We start from the raw sequence: 18,506 nt of genomic DNA on the forward strand, positions 1-18,506 counted from the left end.
TGCCCATTTAAAGCAGAGATGAGGAGGAATTTCCTTAGGCAGAGGGAGGTGAATTTGTGGAATTGATTGTCATAAATGGCTATGGAGACCAAGTCATTGTGAATATTTAAAGAGAGGTTGATAGGTTCTTGATTAGTTAGGGTGTCAACGGTTATGGGGAGAAGGTAGGAGAATGAGGTTGAGAGGGATAATAAATCAGCCATGATGGAATGGCTAGACAGACTCGATGGGCTGAATGGCCTAATTCTGCTCCTGTGCCTTATGTTTTATGAGGAACATTCATGTTGAAGCTTTCCATGGCTGTAAATATTCCACAATATCATTGTGCCTGTGGGAAGTGTATGAAGATATAAAACACCTAGCTGTTACACAGTCTCAAGGCAATGCCTGAATATTCAGCGTGCATTTACACTCAAAATAGTAGTGCTAACACTGTAACAATACTAAACTGGCACATAACGAATCCTTCACAAAAAAAATCTTCCTTTCTGAACCAAATATTAATGACAATGCTGCCATGGTATTTATGTTCATAAACATCAAGGCCTTTCAAAGCAAATATTGAAAGGCCTATACAGAGTGGATGTGGAGAGTATGTTTCCTATAGTGGGTGAGCCTAGGACCAGAGGGCACAGCCTCAGAACAGAGGCACATCCATTTAGAACAGAGATGAAAAGGAATTTCTTCAGCCAGAGGGTGGTGAATCTGTGGAATTCATTGCCACAGACAGCTGTGGAGGCCTAGTCATTGACAGTATTTAAAGTAGAGGTTGAAAGATTCGGCAGGACATGAAAGGTTATTGGGAGAAGGCAAGAGAATGTGGTTGAGAGGGATAATAAACCAGCCATGATGGAATGACATAGCAGACACGATGGGTCGAATGGCCTAATTCTGCTCTTATGTCTTATGGTCTTGAGCTCTTTAAATGTAATAAAAATGCAACCAATGGTGCAGGCTGAATGATAGAAAAAACTAATTTGTATTATCCCAACATACGTCCCTCAATCCATTCACTGGAGAGATAGGCAACTGTTGAACCTCTTTATAATCTCAACTTCAATAATAATATATCATGGCTATTTCACTCTGGGAATATGAAAGAACATCAAAAGGAACCAATTTAATTACTTCTAAACTTCTGTTTCCTGATATATGAAACTCATAAATATAAGTCACAACATTTCCCCATATTCTTGAAGTTTCCTGAAAAGCTGGGAAAAGGGGTGTCAACTCCACGTTGTACAGTCTTTGGGACCCTAAAAATTAAAAGGATTTAGAAAAAGCAACACACACAAAATGCTGGTGGAACACAGCAGACCAGGCAGCATTTATAGGAAGAAGTACAGTTGACGTTTCGGGCCGAGACCCTTCGTCAGGACTAACTGAAAGAAGAGTTAGTAAGAGATTTGAAAGTGGGAGGGGGAGGGGAGATCTGAAATGATAGAAGACAGGAGGGGGAAGGGATGAAGCTAAGAGCTGGAAAGTTGATTCAGACCAGGTAACCTCAATAAGTGTTTCAGGTTAGTGACCTTGTATCATTGTTGGAAACAGATAGAACAAGTTTTAACCAGTGAAGGTGTAAGGAAAAAAGGAGAAGGGGGTGAGAACCAAGTGAAATTTGTGCTAAAATGGAAGGCAGGAAGCATTTGGGTGACAAAAGTGATTTGAAGTGCAAGTTGAAGAATGAAGAATGGAAGAACATTCTTGAGAAGTGTAGTATAAATGTGAAATTACCACAGGGATGTGGACTGACTGCATGAAGTCTAAAATGCCAGAAATTAGCTGAAATCGCTAAATTCCTTATTAAGACTAGAAGGCCACTCTATGACCTCAAGCACAATAATATTAAGCCGTAATTCCCTGAAGTCTCTACAGACCTCATGAGGGCTGCACCAAAACCCAAGCATGCTGTCACTATAATTAAGCAGGCGGCATCATCTGCGTCACAAAGAATTTGCCATGTAGACTCTTTACCAGCATTGCATCCCCATAGCTGCTAAAAACACTGGCTGCATGCAGCAGTCACATACACAAAATGAGCTTAATATAAAAAAAGTTAATCATGTTTTCTAAATTGTCAGTTTGTTTAAAAGACAAGTTTTCTATTATGTAGCACCTTTTACTGCTTTATGATAGCACATAGCTCCTTAAAGTTAATAAAGTATTTTAAAAACGCAATTCCTACATGTTAACTATTCACCATTATACTGAATGCAGTTTTCACAAATGGATCCTTCAATAACCAATTTAAAACTGTTCTGTGGAGTGGAATCAATGTTGAACTAACCTTACATAATTGATTAAATTAACTAATGTGCTCCAGATTTCAAACAAAATAGTCCTTTTACTGCTTCTTCTGTAACTAACCTCTGTCTGATATTATAAGCAAAGTCATCAGTTTGTCTGTTACCCACTGCTCACCTACTCAGCAACTGTCTGGAGTCCGTGCTTTTCCCCAATCTCTCAGCTCATGTACTGCAGATTTCTGCTCATTTTTCCTCTGCTCAGGATTGACAGTCATTTCGCTTCTTTTCTTCCACAATTTTCAGCAACAACTTATTCTTAACTCCAGTTCTGTCTCGTCCAGACAAGTTACCCTTGGTTTCCAGCCCATTCATAGTATGAGGCCTACTTTGCCAGGTGAAACTCAGAGGTTTGGGCCCTTGGGCGACATGAGACTGGAGGGAATCTCAGTGAACCCTCTTTCAAATCAAGCCGAATATTTAATAGTGAATACTGGTGAAGCCTAAGGCTGGTAAAAATACAAATGATTGTCATAAATTGTGATTCAAAGTAATTACTTTGGATTAGTCTTCATAGAAGTTACTAAAAAGCCCCAATAATGATAATTAAATGGCTATTGGGAAGGAGGAACATAAACAATTTCTATCATATAAATATGAGGAACAAGTTAGGTCTCTATTCATTGGAGCGTAGAAGGTTGAGGGGGGATTTGATCGAGGTATTTAAAATTTTGAGAGGGATAGATAGAGTTGACGTGAATAGGCTGTTTCCATTGAGAGTAGGGGAGATTCAAACGAGAGGACATGATTTGAGAGTTAGGGGGCAAAAGTTTAAGGGAAACACGAGGGGGTATTTCTTTACTCAGAGAGTGATAGCTGTGTGGAATGAGCTTCCTGTAGAAGTAGTAGAGGCCAGTTCAGTTGTGTCATTTAAGGTAAAATTGGATAGGTATATGGACAGGAAAGGAGTGGAGGGTTATGGGCTGAGTGCGGGTAGGTGGGACTAGGTGAGATTAAGAGTTCTGCACAGACTAGGAGGGCTGAGATGGCCTGTTTCCGTGCTGTGATTGTTATATGTTATATGTTATAATTGGCCACTATAAATTTCCCCTAGTGTGTGGTTGCGTGGTAGAATCTGGGGGAGTTGATGAGAACTGGGTAAAATAGAATACAATTAACGTCAATGATAGCCTGATGTCCATGCAAGCCGAGGGGGTCTGGATTATTACAACTCTATAAAAGGGTTGTAATCAACCTGTGCTTTACAAGGCATTTCTGTAATGATAGACAAGATCAAAGCCAAACTTGGCAGTGATGTCTTCCAACAAGTAGCTCAACGCACTTGCTATTGAGGTTTACAAATAGTTTCCACCAGTCATTTAGCGTGGACAGCCTGTCCTATACGTCCACATTCAGGAGAATGATAAGAATAAGACCGCAAGACAAAGGAATAGAATTAGGCAATTCAGCTCATCAAGTCTGCTCCGCCATTCTGTCACAGCTGATTTATTATACCTCTCAACCTTAATCTCCTGCCTTCTCCCGTAACCTTTGATCTAATCAAGAACCTATCAACCTCCGCTTTACATATTAAGAAACATCTCCATCCGAACAGAAATTCAAGATTTGAGTGAGTTATAGATTCTTTGAAATCTCTTGGAAACAGAATCTTGGAGCTTATAGTCCCAGAGAATAACTGAAAAATTGGGAATTGACAAGAAAAATATTATCCAGATCTCAAATAACTAAATTTCACTCCCTTCAGGGCTGGGAATGCAAAGGGTTAGAGCAATGACACCAGAAAATATCCTGTTCAGCAGATCAAGCACTTTCCTGTGGATTCAATGGTTTACAGCCACACTGAACAGGTGATGGCACAAATTGAGAGACATTCTTCCTCAATTAGTATTATAATAGAAATAGCAGACAATGATTTGACAAAAGTAGCTACTTTTGCATTAAGATTCCAAATATTCAGTTGTTTTGAGAACTTACAGGAAGGGACATTTCAGAAAAGCTGGGAAAGATGATGAGCAGCCACTCAGGGCTGATATAACAGCTGATGACTTAAAGAAGTATCAGGTCTATCACAAGTTCAGGTCGCAAAGTCTAGAGCAAATCAAAAATATACACAAGAGCAAGCTTAGAATTTTTTTAAACAATAAGATTAAGACTATAATGTATGGGGGGCTTTGGGGTTCTAACATTTTAACCGTCATTCATTCTTTGAGGCACTCCTTTGTTTTCGTGGATGTCTGCAAAGAAAAAGAATTTCAGGATGCATATTGTGTACATTTCTCTGAATTTAAATGTACACATTGAAACTATATTTAGTGATATTACCAGTGACAATCAACTTTCAAGATTTGATTAAATGGACTTTGAAGAACAAATATCATATTTAAACAGAGATCTCTACTATGCCTGCTGCAAAATAAACAGAACTCAGTTTGGATTGTACATCGGATTAAAGCAACTATCAGTCTGAATTTACACAGCGAAACAGAAATCCATTCTTCCTAATAGCTGTAATATTCCTATAGAAACAAAACCGAAGCATTCTGAGATTAAACTCAGAGCAAAGAGTCAGAGCAAAGAGTAAAAGCAGATGTCGCAGGAGAATAAAACTAAGGAACAACAAACAGGATGTGACCAATGTTCCCTCTAACTTGTAATGACCACTGTGCACAAAAATCTTGTGCTGGGCAATTTTTTTGCCTAGTGACAATAGCATGTGTGCACTGAATAATTTCTTCAATAAACACAGTATAAATAAGCCAGTTCTAAAATCTGCAGACAAATCATCACAAACTCCATGTCGTCAACATAATCTGCATTAGAAATCAGAAAAGGAAATGTGATTGTATATACGATTGTGAAATATATTTAACGTTGCCAATCAGATAGAGGGCGACAACCTTTTGTGCGCAGTTTAAAATCCTTTGTGAGCTAGTAGCAAAAGATGTGTGCGCATACACACCTTAGAGGGAACATTGTAGGTGCCTAGTGCCTGGCACAGAACCCAAGGCCACTAGTTAAGCAGAACTTAAAGACCAAACTGGAAATAAAAAGCTGCCATCAATAAAAGTGACCATAAATTAGTCTGTTATGAAATACTTAATTTACTCACTAATATCGTTTTACAGAAATAAACCTCTCCTGACCCAGTACGGCTCACATATCCAATTCCACACCTCCATGAATTGCCTTTCCAAGTGACCTAGCAAACGACTAAGCAAAGACCAGCAGACTACATCAACAAAAGCTGATTTTCACTTGAATGAACAAAGTAAAATCTGCATTTAACCATTTAAGTACGATCTCTAAGTAGCAGGGGATCTGATGTGACTGCTAAACACCCCGGGCAACATGGATAGGACGTTAAATAACATCAGTACATTTAAAAAGTAGTAAATTGTACAGAACAGATGAATGTCAGTTCAACAAGCAAAAGAATTTAAAACAAACCCTCGCTATGTCTCCCTAGGCACCAGTGGCACTGCATTCAGCTGTTTTTCAAGCCTATGCTACAGTAATTAGCCAGAATCTGCAATATTTTATTGTGCAAAAGTTTGCAAATGTGAAATAGGACATCTCAAGGTAACATTCCACACCTTGTAAGTTGTTCAAGGATAGTTCTATCTCGTCAATATACTAAACCAAACAGTCTTGTTTAGATACTTTGTCATTTCTAGTCCATACTTCGATGCTATGATTGTGGCCCCAAGAAGACATTATCCTCTCTGTGCTTTCCAAGCCATAGACACATTTCTTTCAGTAACAAGCAGCTTTATGGAGTCTAGTCTTCAATACAGTCAATCAGCAACCTCTAGTTCATGTTTGTAGATCTTGCAAGGTCACAAAAGCAGTTTTCTTCAAAGTGTAATATGGCTTGTATTAACAAGCCTCATCGTACTTACCCAGACACTGAATATAGTCCCTTGATTTTCCTTTATTTATTGGATTACTCAGCTTGGGAAATTACTGAAAATCTTATACATCGAATCCAGGTGACAGCTACCAGCAATTACCCCAGTGAAGTCCCTTTTTAACGTATTTATAACAGCCTTCACATGGTTGACCTTGAGCTAGATAACTGTTCTCCATCCAGTTCACATCTTTGTGTGAGAGGCCACGGAAGAAGCTATGCCTGATATTGTTGACACATGTTCTGTGCTACTCAGTGACAGAAATTCACCAACCCTGTGGCTACATCTCCCTCCATCGCACCAAATGAACTGCAGCTATCCTGTGAGCTTCTTGACCTTAGTGAGTTGTGCCTCAGTCAGTGGCTTCTCTGGAGTTGTGAACCTGAAACAAATCCTAAGCACAAGAGATTCAGCAGATGCTGGAAATCCAGAGTAACACAAACTAAAGGAATCCAGCAGGTCAAGCGGTATCTATGGAAAGGAATAAAGAGTAGACTTTTCAGGCCGAGACCCTTCATCAAGACCTTTCATCTAACCCTTCATCAGAAATAAAATCTATCTGGACACATTTCACAAATTAAGCTCTAGGTATCAAAGCTCAAAGTAATTTTGTTTTAATTGAAGTACATATGTCACCATATACAACCTTGAGATTCATTTTCTAGTGGGCATACTCAATAAATCCATAATAGAATCAATGGAAGACCACACCAACCAGTGTGCAAAAGAAAACAAACTGTGCAAATACAAAAAGAGAGAAGAAATAATATTAATGAATAAATAAATACGCAATAAATATCGAGAACATGACTGTGAAAGTCCTTGAAAGTGGGTCCAAAGGTTGTGGGATAATTTCAGTGATGGACAGAACAAATGAAGTTGAGTTCAGGAGCTCTTTGGTTAAGGGGTAATAACTGTTCCTGAACCTGGTGGTGTGAATCCTGAGGCTCCTGTACTTTCCTCCTGCTTTGTCTGGGTGGTGGGAGGCGCCCTGATGAATACTGCTTTCTTGCAGCAATGTTCCACGTAGATGTACTCATCAGTGAGGTAGGGGTTTACGCGTGATGGACTGGGTTTTAGATGTCATGCCCCAGAGGGGTAATTCTGCTGTTTTGAGCTAGAAGCAGAGAAATGCACTCATTGGTGGTGGGGGGGGGGGGGGGGAAAGAGGGAGCATAATTGATAAACTGTGATCACTGTATTTCAGCCAAATTATGTTGCTCAGCTCTCAATGAACAGACACCTTACTGAAGAACTACCTGCCAATGGAATATATCACTATCTTCAGAAGGGCATAAACTAATTGGGAAAATTAGGAAAATATACTTGGTCCCAAACAACCCCGTACAATGCCCAAACACTGATGAAGACTGACAACAAATCAACTTCTCTCTATAAAGATGTTCTGTGTTATACTCTCTTACTCCAGCATAAATCCTGAATCTGGATTACAAATCTAGCTTCATACTCACATTTCCAACATCAGAAGGAACTGGTCAGGAGGACACAGTGGATTTCATTTCTTCTGTATAGAACAAAGCTCCAATTTGTACAAAACCACAAAATGCTCACAATGATCTGCTCTCAGAATGAGACTTTTCATTCCAGAACAAAGGAGATGTCCTTCTTTTTCAAAGAAAAGGGCTTCCCTTCCTCCACCACATCTCTTCCATTTCATGCACGTCTGTTCTTACCCCATCCTCCCGCCACCCTATCAGGGATAGGGTTCCTCTTGTCCTCACCTACCACCCCACCAACCTCTGCATCCAGTACACAACTCTCTGGAACTTCCACCATCTCCAACAGGATCCCGCCACCAAGCACATTCCACCCCCCCCCCCCCCCACTTTCTGCTTTCTGCAGGGATCACTTCCCACGTGACTCCCTTGTTCATTTGTTCCTCCCCGCCACCCCCCCCCCCCCAACTGATCTCCCTGGCACTTACCCTTGCAAGTGAAACAAGTGCTACAACTGCCCCTACACCTTCTCCCTCATTTCCATTCAGGGCTACAAACAGTCCTTCCAGGTGAGGCAACACTTTACCTGTGAGTCTGTTGGGGTCCAGTTGCTCCCAGTGTGGCCTCCTGTATATCAGTGAGACCCAATGTATATTGGAAGACTGCTTCTCCGAGCATCTATGCTCCATCTGCCAGAAGAAGTGGGATCTCCCAGTGGCCACCCATTTTAATTCCACTTCCCATTCCCATATGTCAATCCATGGACTCCTCCACTGTCGCGATGAGGCCACACTCAGTTTGGAGAAACAACACCTTATGTTCCATCTGGGTAGCCTCCAAACTGAAGGCATGAACACAGATTTCTCCAACTTTCGGTAATGCCCACCCCCTCGCCATTTCCCATCCCCTTTTCCCTCTCTCACCTCATCTCCTTGCCTGCCTATCGGCTCCCTTTGGTGTTTCTCCCCTCTTTTTGTTCTTCCATGGCCTTCTGTTCTCTCCTATCGGACTCCCCCTTCGCCAACCCAGTATCACTCTCAACAATCAACTTCCCAGCTCTTTCCTTCATCCCTCCCCCACGTAGTTTCACCTAATGTTTCTCTCTCCCCTCCCACCTTTTAAATCTACTCATCTCTTTTTCTCCAGTCCTGCCGAAGGGTCTCAGCCCTAAACACCGACTGTACTTTTTTCCATAGATGCTGCCTGGCCTTCTGAGTTCCTCCAGCATTTTGTGTGTGTTGCAGTGATAGAGTTGCAGTGTGTTGTTTCTCCAACCACTCCAGCATATCAAATCACTGCAGCACACAAGTCATCAGTGTAACTGGCTTAATTAAGCTCCAAAAAAGAATGCAGGAACAGACAAAGACCAATCACCAATCATGGTTCTTTTGTCATTCAGTTAAATCACAATCAATAAAGACCACAATTCCACCTGTCTTTTTAGATTCATACTAATACTCGTATTGTTATGTTTTCAACTGACCTTTGTCTCAATGACACTCTAGACAAATTAGTTCTAATTCACCAGCATCCTTGTAAATAAACGTTTCAAGTATTATTCTCAGGCACATCAAGGTTATGCCCTCTAGCTTGGGATCACACATTCAAAGGAAATAGTTTTCCTACCTGGACCTCTAAAATTGATCTTATCATTTTACACAGCTGGACTTGCAAAAGGTCAGCACCATCATTGAGCATCCCATGTCCAGCACATCCCAAATGGGGAAGTACACAGTCATTCCTTCACTAAATGGTTCACTGTAGCAGACCACCACCTCAAAGTCAACTAGAGATATGCAATAAGCATTCCTGTTGCCTGTGACAATCAAATCCCTGTATTAATAACCCAGCAGTTTACAGTGTACATTGCTGTTACACTATGTGCTGACATAATACCAGAATGACATTCCTTAAATGTGATTACCGTAGATTCCGGACTACAGAGCGCACCTGATTAAAAGCCGCAGGCTCTAATTTTAGAAATAAAATCATTTTTTTAATTGTAAAGGCCGCACCGGATTTTAGGCCGCACCGCTACTTTTAAATATACATACGTATCGGTAACACAAATTACGTTGCATATACTTTTTTACTGAACAGCACGAACAACATTCCAATATCTCCTAGCGACTGGTAAAAATATATATACTGCAGCCTACCAGGAAAAGTTATTGATCGACTTTAACTTAAAAGCAGCGTTTTCGCTCGGGTCTAATCGGGTCTGACGCGCTTGCGCATTGCGATCGGGTCTAATCGGGTCTGACGCGCTTGCGCAACGCGATCGGGTCTAATCGGGTCTGACGCGCTTGCGCAACGCGATCGGGTCCAATCGGGTCTGACGCGCTTGCGTAACGCGATCGGGTCCAATCGGGTCTGACGCGCTTGCGTAACGCGATCGGGTCCAATCGGGTCTGACGCGCTTGCGTACGCGATCGGGTCCAATCGGGTCTGACGCGCTTGCGTAACGCGATCGGGTCCAATCGGGTCTGACGCGCTTGCGTAACGCGATCGGGTCTAATCGGGTCTGACGCGCTCGGGTCTTGCTTTTCTTCGAGTATTTTCCATGTTGATGAGGGTGAGTACAAATGACTGATTTACAATAATTTAATTGTGAAAGTGCGCTTGATTTATCGTACAATTTCATTGGACCTCTGTGAACTACTCATCAATTTTATTGGTCTACTGTTACGAGGCAAAATGTTTACGAGGCGGCATGAAAAAAAACCATGTATTAGCCGCTCTGGATTATAGGCCGCAGAGTTCAAAGCTGTTCAAAATGTGGGAAAAAAGTAGCGGCTTATAATCCGGAATCTACGGTACTGTACTTGTGATCCATTCAAGTACAGAATTGCACTGGCAAATCCAAACAGTTTTGCTATTGTTGATGGAGCACATAAACACGTAATGCCATAGGCTGGCATAATTCAGGTCTTGTTCTCAATGCACCCAGAAACACGATGAGGAGGAGGGCCAGGCAGTTTCTTCAGAACATACCAATGACATTCAAATTAAATACCAAGAAATTAAATACAAACTGAAAGACTAAACTATAATGAGTTTACTGCAAATCTTCTCATCACATTAGATTGACCGGAAGTGTGTTGTAAGTGAGAATTCAAACCTCACCAGAGTAAATCTGATAAAGAAATGTTTTGTCAACCAAAACTGGTGAGAGGTGCTAAACATTGCACCACACAGTCTGCGTTACAGCATGATTATGTGCTGCAGCCTGAGAATTTCATTAAACAATCGCAAATATAAATAGAGCACTTTGTCAGCATTAGTGTATGGCTTTCTCAAGGAAGTTAGAGAATGATTGCAAAATTAGCACAGATCATGGTTACTTCAAACCAAGTCTGAGATGCAGCTTCCCATGAAATATCAGTTAACCGTTTGTACACACACACACACGCACACACACAATGCAATCACATTACATCAATACAAAATCAAAAGCGAAGAAAAGGATGTCGCTACAAAGAGAATGCAGATGACAGAACTTTCATATTCTCTCTTTGGCACAAGACCACAGTAGTTATAAAGAGACCATTCAATCATTGTCTCCCTGAGAAGCATCAGGATTCAGTTACTGGCCAGATAAACTGTACGGGTCTAAATCTCAAGGATTTTTAAACCTTGTCACTAATATCCAGTAACAACATTTATAAACTTACTGAACAGGTGATGTCCCATGGCATGGCTCATGGCAAAATGAACTCACAATGGAGGAAAATATACACAACGGGGAATTAAGATTATTTTCACAACAGCATCTTCTCTGCTATTAACCATCTTATTTCCTATTCCACATTTAACTTTCCATCCTTCTCTCTTCCACCCTGTACAATATATCACACTCCAAATCTATCAGTTTCATGTCCCACAAATCATGCTTGGCTCAGTCCTTGCACCTTTACACTTGCCCAACTGTGACTCACAAGAAACCAGGATATAGTTCCTGATGGACTGTAGTCATGGTTGTTTTTCAAATGAGACCATAAACCAAGATCTTGTCTGTCCCTCTTTTGTCCTGATTCCTATCCCTTAGGAGCTAAATTTAACATGCTCCTCTATTCCTGGATGGAGCACAGGAGCCTGGGTTCCAGCAGCCATCATAGAAAAAGCTCATTAAAATTCCACCCTGACACCAAGGCAATCATGTAAACATCAGGAGACCATGGTTACTCACAATGTATGTGCACTTCGGCACTCAGGTTTAAAGTGCAAAATGAAAACACTCCATTCTGGACTACAACTGTAGATTAGATGAGTCCTGGAACAAAATTACTTTTCTTTCTACTTCTCCTTTCCTTCCTCATTCACCATGACACAGGACACAGGAATAGGCTCTTTGTCCCAGAGTGTTAAATTAGTAATCAAATGGCTAACTATTCTCTTCTACCTATACAATGCCCATATCCTTCCATTTTCATCACATTCATGTGACTATCCAAATGTTTCTTAAAAGACTCTAGTATTGCTGCCTCTATCACCACACCAGGCAGCACATTCCAGTTGCCCACCACTCTGTGTACAGAATCTTGCCCCTCACATCTCCTTTAACATTACTCTCCTCACCTTAAATGCATTCCCTCTGGTATTAGACATTTCAACTCTTGGAAAAAGCTAATGTCTGTCTCATCTATTTGTGCCTCTCATAATTTTATAAACCTTTAGCAGATCTCTCCTCAGCCTCCATCACTCCAGACAAAACAACCCATGTTTGCCCAACTCCTTGTTAAAGCACATGCCCTATAATCCAGGCAATGTTCTTCTGCACCCTCTCCAAAGCCTCGTCATCTTTCCTACAATGGGTGACTAGAATTGTATGTAATATTCCAGATGCAGCCTAACTAGAGTTTTATAAAGCTGTAATATAACTTCCTGACTTTTGAACTCAGTGCCTTCATCAATAAGAAGCATGCCACGTGCCTTCATAATCACACTATCAACTTGTGTAGCCACATTCAGGGAATTATGAACTTGGATCACAAGATCCCTCTGCTTATCAATGCTGTTAAGGATCTTGCCCTTAGCAGTGTACTGTCTCTTTGCATTTGACCCACCAAGGTGCAACACTTCACACTTGCCTCCATCTGCCATTTCTCCACCCATATCTGCAAATAATCAATATCCTGTTGTATTCTTTACCAGTCTTCTATGCTATCCACACCACCAATCTTTGTATTACTAACTCACCCATCTACATTTTCATCCAGGTCATTTATATACATACCAACAGTAGAGGTCTTAGTCGCAGTACAGATACCTACAGAACACCACTAAACACGGATTTCCAGCTAGAATAAGTCCCTTTGACCACTTCCCTATGTCTTCTATGGACAAGCCAGTTCTGAATCCAAACGGCCAATTCACTGTAGATCCCATGCATCTTAACCTTCTGGATGAGATTCTCATGAGTGACCTTGTCAAACACCTTACCAAAGTCCATGTAGACAACATCCACAGCTCTAACCCCGACGGGGAGTTACAAATTTTACCCAATTTCCCTCGGGATCAATAAAGTATGTCTGTCTGTCTGTTTACCCTCATCAATCATCCTCGTCACTTTGTCAAAAAACTCAATCAAGTTACTAAGACACTACTTGCCCTGCACAGACCCATGCCAGGTTTCCCTAATTAGGCCATGGTTTTCCAAATGCTCATAAATCTTATCCCTAAGCATTTTCTCCACTATCTTCTCTACCACCAATGTGAGACTCACTGGTCTTTAGTTTCCAGGATTATCTGATTCCCTTATTGAATAACAGAACAATGTTAGCTACTCACCAGACCCCCGAGGCCTTGCCTATGGCTAGAGAGGACACGGAGATATTGGTCAAGCTCCCAGCAATCACTTCTCTTGCCAATTCTCAATAACCTAGGGAATATCCCATCAAGCCTGGGGACTTAATCACCTTAATGCTCTTTAAGAGACCAAACGCTACCTCCTCCTTTACGTCGAAGTGCCCTTGAATATCAATATGTTCAACAATAATCTCCTTATTTTTCATGTCCTTCTCTTTGGTAAATACTCAAGCAAAGTACTAAGGAAGGACCTCACCCACATCCTCCACATCCAAACAAATGTTCCCCTCTTTACCTTTGAGTGGTCCTACCCTCTCACTAGTTATTCTTGGGAGTCTCTTTAATTCTATTTGCCAAGGACTTTTTATGGCTTCAACTGGTTTTCCTAAATCCCATCTTGAGTTCTTATCTGGCTTCTTTATAATCCTCAAGGGCTCTGTTTGATCCTGGCTTCTAAGCTTTACATAATTGGAACCTCTTCTGGGCCAGGGATGACCTGTACAAGAGGGACGGGTTGCACCTAAACTGGAGAGGATCCAACACCTTGGTCAGGAGTCCACGAGTGCTACTCAGAGGGTTGAAACTCATTTGGTTCCAATTATCCAAGAACCTGAAACCCTGCCTCCTGCATCAATTCCTCGGCCACTCATTAATCAGTATTATCATCCAATTCCTGCTCTGTCTAGCATGTGGCACTGGGAGTAATCCAGAGATTACTACCCTGGAGGTCCTGCTCTTCAGCCTCTTCCCTAACTCCCTATACTCACTGCACCTCTTCCCCCTTTTTACCTATGTCATTGGTACCAATGTACACTATGACCTCTGGCTGTTCACCCTCCTCCTTAAGAATATTCTGCAGCCACTCTCGAGATACCCTGGACCCTAGCAGCTGGGAGGTAACACACCATCCTGGCATCTCTTTCATGGTCACATAATCTCCTGTCTGGCCCCCCTAATAACTGAGTCTCCTATTACTTTTGCTCTGCATGACTTTACCCTTTCCTGCTGAGCCTTAGATCCAGCCACAGTGCCACTGGCTTGGCTGCTGCTGCTGTGCTCTGATAAGTCATCCCCCCTCCCAAAATATTCAAAGAGGTACTTGTTGCTGAGAGGAATGGCCATAGGGAAACCCTGCAGTAACTGCTCACTTTTACTTACCTCTCCTGGAGGTCACCCATCTACCATCTGCACTCTGAGTGTGACCACCTTGGTAAAAGCTTCATCTATAAGGTTTTCGGCCTCTTAGATGGTCCTGAGTACACCCAGCTCCAGTTTCAGTTCCTTGACTTTGTCAGTCAGGAGTTGAAGTTGGGTGCACTTCCTGCAGATGCAGTCATTAGGGAGACCATCAAGATACCCCACATTTGCACATCTTACAGGAGAAGCATTCCACTGCCTTAACTACCATCCTGCTCCACTTGTTATACCTTTGGCTTTAACTTCTTAAACTTAAGTTCTACAATCAACTATGTTATTCTGAAAGACTCAGCACCCTTAGCCTCTGCCTGTTCTTGCTGAAGCCTGTAGAGTCAAAGCCTCCCATTCTAACCCTGGCCCACTCCAACAATGGCCATTCTACTTATACCTTGCTTCTTTTTATTGGCCCTTGCTAAGCTACTAATAACCCAAGTAATCTCCTGCCATGCAGACAAGTCCTGTTCACTTTTAAAAACAAATGTGTAAATCCACAAAGAATTGTCTCCAATTCACTTTGTGATTTCCTGTTCCACAGACAAGTCGTGACAGCGCCCCGCCACTTTTTAAAACTGGCGCATAAAGTTCACGAGGAACTGTCTCCCACCAACATGCCCAACATCTCTAACATGTTCCAATTTTGTTAAGAACAGCTCCATCCATTAACCAGAGCTAAAAGTAACTTCTTACCCCATGTCACCTCCACACCTCAAAAGCCCTATTAATTCACAAATACTACCTCTTCCATGATTGCCCAAATATTACACCTCCCTCAGCTGCATATTCACCTTGTCACCCAATTTCTGAATCCATTTATTCTTGGCCTGAAGTATGTGTTAGTATTTAACACAGCCAATTTCTTGATTTCATTGAAGTCACTTTTACACCCATTGTTTCTAATCTGCAATTGCCTTTTCATGGCTCAGATCTACAATTATTTTTAATTTAGCACACACTCTATGACCTCTAACTCCTACACTGTTCTACTGATGAACAGCACCTCATTTTTAATTAGACATTTTGTTTACAGACTCTTAAGTTCAACTATTGTGGATCTTAAATGCTGCCTTCATTTATTTTGGACACAAAATGACAGTGATTTTTATTCCACTTTGAGTTCTCCAGGCACAGCTTATATCTATATTTTGTCCCTTTTGCCTTGCACTATTATATCTTCTGTCACATAATCTGCCATCTGCTGCAGACCATCCTTAAGTTATAAACACCCAATTTAGAGACACCCGCACATATGAACAAGCTCCCACAATATTATTAAATTCAAAGGTCTAATGTACATATGTTCATTTCAACAAACAACAGTATTGGTTTATTTCCCCTCTTTCCTCACTTTTAGTAATTTTCCTCCTTATCAGTACTTTAGATACTATTTATTACACAACAGTGGAAGTAAGGTTACCATTGAATGATTTTTGTGCATTTTCCAACACGTACAAAGTTGACTTAAGAATCTCTGTAAAATTGGAACAAGCCCATTACCCAGGGACAAACCTTGCATCACAGACCTTCATTTTGTTCTTGCCCTGCCCAGTTTCCCTGCCTCTGTATTTGCTCAATACTTGTCAAATAAGATTAAATCGGAACATTCAGTTTTATTTTTCTCGAGCTGCTGAAATTCCCAAATTGTTTGACCTTTTTCAGCATGCAAGTGTCCTCCCCCCTTACAAAGGTAAAGCACTCCCATGAAACCTTTCTTAAGCCGAAATGGCGTAAAGCAAAGGACCATTAATTTATATGGGAAAAATCTTCGTAAAAGCAAAAATCCTCTTTGTAATGCAAGAACAGGTTACTAATGTAGGTCTTTTGTAAAAGCAAACAGCGAACATTTGTAAAGTGGGGGACACCTGTATTTTGTTTTAGTCCTACTATCATTGCTTGACCTCATTTGTACCAACTCACACCACTTTCTTGCTGTACTCGGCCTAAACTACAAAACAGACACAAAACTTAGAACGATATTAGAGCTTCTTCAAACCTGTATTCTATCCCTTAAACTATATATCTGAAAATCCCATTTTCAGTTTTACAAATCCACTGCATGCACCAGTATGTACAGAGTACATTTAAAACTGAGGTGTGTGGGAATTTTTTCCTCGAGCAGGGAAACTTGAATTCTCTAATCCTAGAGAAATGGAGGCTACTAATTGGGGGTATTTAAAGAGGAAGTTGATATATTTTTGAAAGATAGGAGAACTGAGTGCAATGGGGAGCTAGCACAGAAGAAATGAGGCCTGGTGCAGATCAGCCATCATACTGAAGGATAGGTAGGGCAGGAGGAGTTGAATGGCCTCCACCTTTTCCTATTTTCTTATGCTCTGATATGGATCCATTGAAATTGAAGATCTACTTTTGATAAAAGTTTCCCATACATTTGCATCATTACTGGTAATTTCCCTGTTCACAGTTCCTTCCCCTACACCTTTTGGCACAATGCTCTCAGTAATTAGACTGGTTGTGTTGAATAATCCACACCTTTTTGGAGGCTCCCTTAAGCAACTATCACCCAGCTCTGATTCATTAAATTGTTTTCTAGCCTTGAAACAAATCCCAGTAACTCTTTCACCATGCAGGTCAAGATTTCAACCTTTGTATTAACCAGGAGGTTACACCTTAAACTTAGTGGCCACTTCACTAGGTACAGGATGGAATCCAGTGTGGTCTTCTGCTGTTGTAGTCCATCCACTTCAAGGTTCAATGCATTGTGCATTTAGAGATGTTTTTCCGCACACTACTGTTGTAATGTATGGTTATTTGAGTTCCTGTCGGCTTCCTGTCAGTCTGAACCAGTCTGGCCATTCTTGTCTGACCTCTCTCACTAACAATGTGTGTTTGTCCACAGAACTGCCGCTCACTGGATGTGTGTTTTTTTTTGGGGTTTTGCACCATTCTCTATAAACTCTAGAGACTGTTGTGTGTGAAAAACCCAGAAGATCAGCAGTTTCTGAGAAACTCAAACACCCCATCTGGCACCCACAATCATTCCACGGTCAAAGTCACTTAGGTCACTTTTCTTCCCATTCTGATACCTGAACAACATCTAAACCTCTTGACCATGTCTGCATGCTTCCACATGATTGTCTGGTCAGATATTTGCATTAATATACAGGCGTACCTACCTAATAAAGTGACCACTGAATGTCTATTTTGAAAGCTTCCTTTCTAACCCCATGTCTTCCCATGCTGTAATTTTCATCTGCAATCTTCAGGCACTTAGAAATTAATGAATTCTTCTTATCTCACAACTCAATTACACTCTCAAAGAACTAGATTCACCCAGCATAATCTGTTATCTAAAAATGCTTGCAGATTTTGCCTCGGGTAATTATTCTCCTGCTGCTTCATTTTCTCTTAGTATCCAATTTGCCCAATGACCGCTGTAATCTCAAAGTTTTGCAGTTACTGGTTTATCATTTCCATAAAATGGCTCATCTTCTTCCGATCTTTTCTGCACATTAAAACTCAATATCCAGAGTTAGGAGCACAGACTTTCTGCAGATAACAAAACTGCAAATACTATTAGGGTTCTCTGCTTTGCACTCAATACATTCCTTAAATAAAAGGAAGTATGTTGTGTGTTTTGAAGAAATTAAAATGCATTAGAAACACACAAACTTTTAAATATCCGGAAGGAAATTAACTGCAGGTAACTACAATGTTTTTCTGCATAATGCAATTTGCTTATAATATTAATTGATGGATTATAGAATTACATAGGCCAAATTGGTTATAATGTAATTGTGATCAGGAAGATCTGTTTAAATCTGAGTTTTGAAGGCAAATATAGCCTGTTCTGCTTTAAAACAACTTTCACTAATGAAGTTTCTTAAAAACCCAAATATCGCATTTGAGCAAAATGA

At 40.9% G+C, this 18,506-nt stretch overlaps 1 protein-coding gene across 1 annotated transcript in view; it reads right to left on the minus strand.

The window, feature by feature from the left end:
* The window catches only part of LOC140714136 (sorting nexin-27-like), a 142,198-nt gene that overhangs the window by 49,317 nt on the left and 74,375 nt on the right, over window positions 1-18,506 (minus strand). The gene's annotated exons all lie outside the window — the stretch shown is intronic.

The sequence above is a fragment of the Hemitrygon akajei genome, chromosome 21 (genome assembly GCF_048418815.1).
Source record: "Hemitrygon akajei chromosome 21, sHemAka1.3, whole genome shotgun sequence".
In the NCBI taxonomy this organism is placed as follows: domain Eukaryota; kingdom Metazoa; phylum Chordata; class Chondrichthyes; order Myliobatiformes; family Dasyatidae; genus Hemitrygon; species Hemitrygon akajei.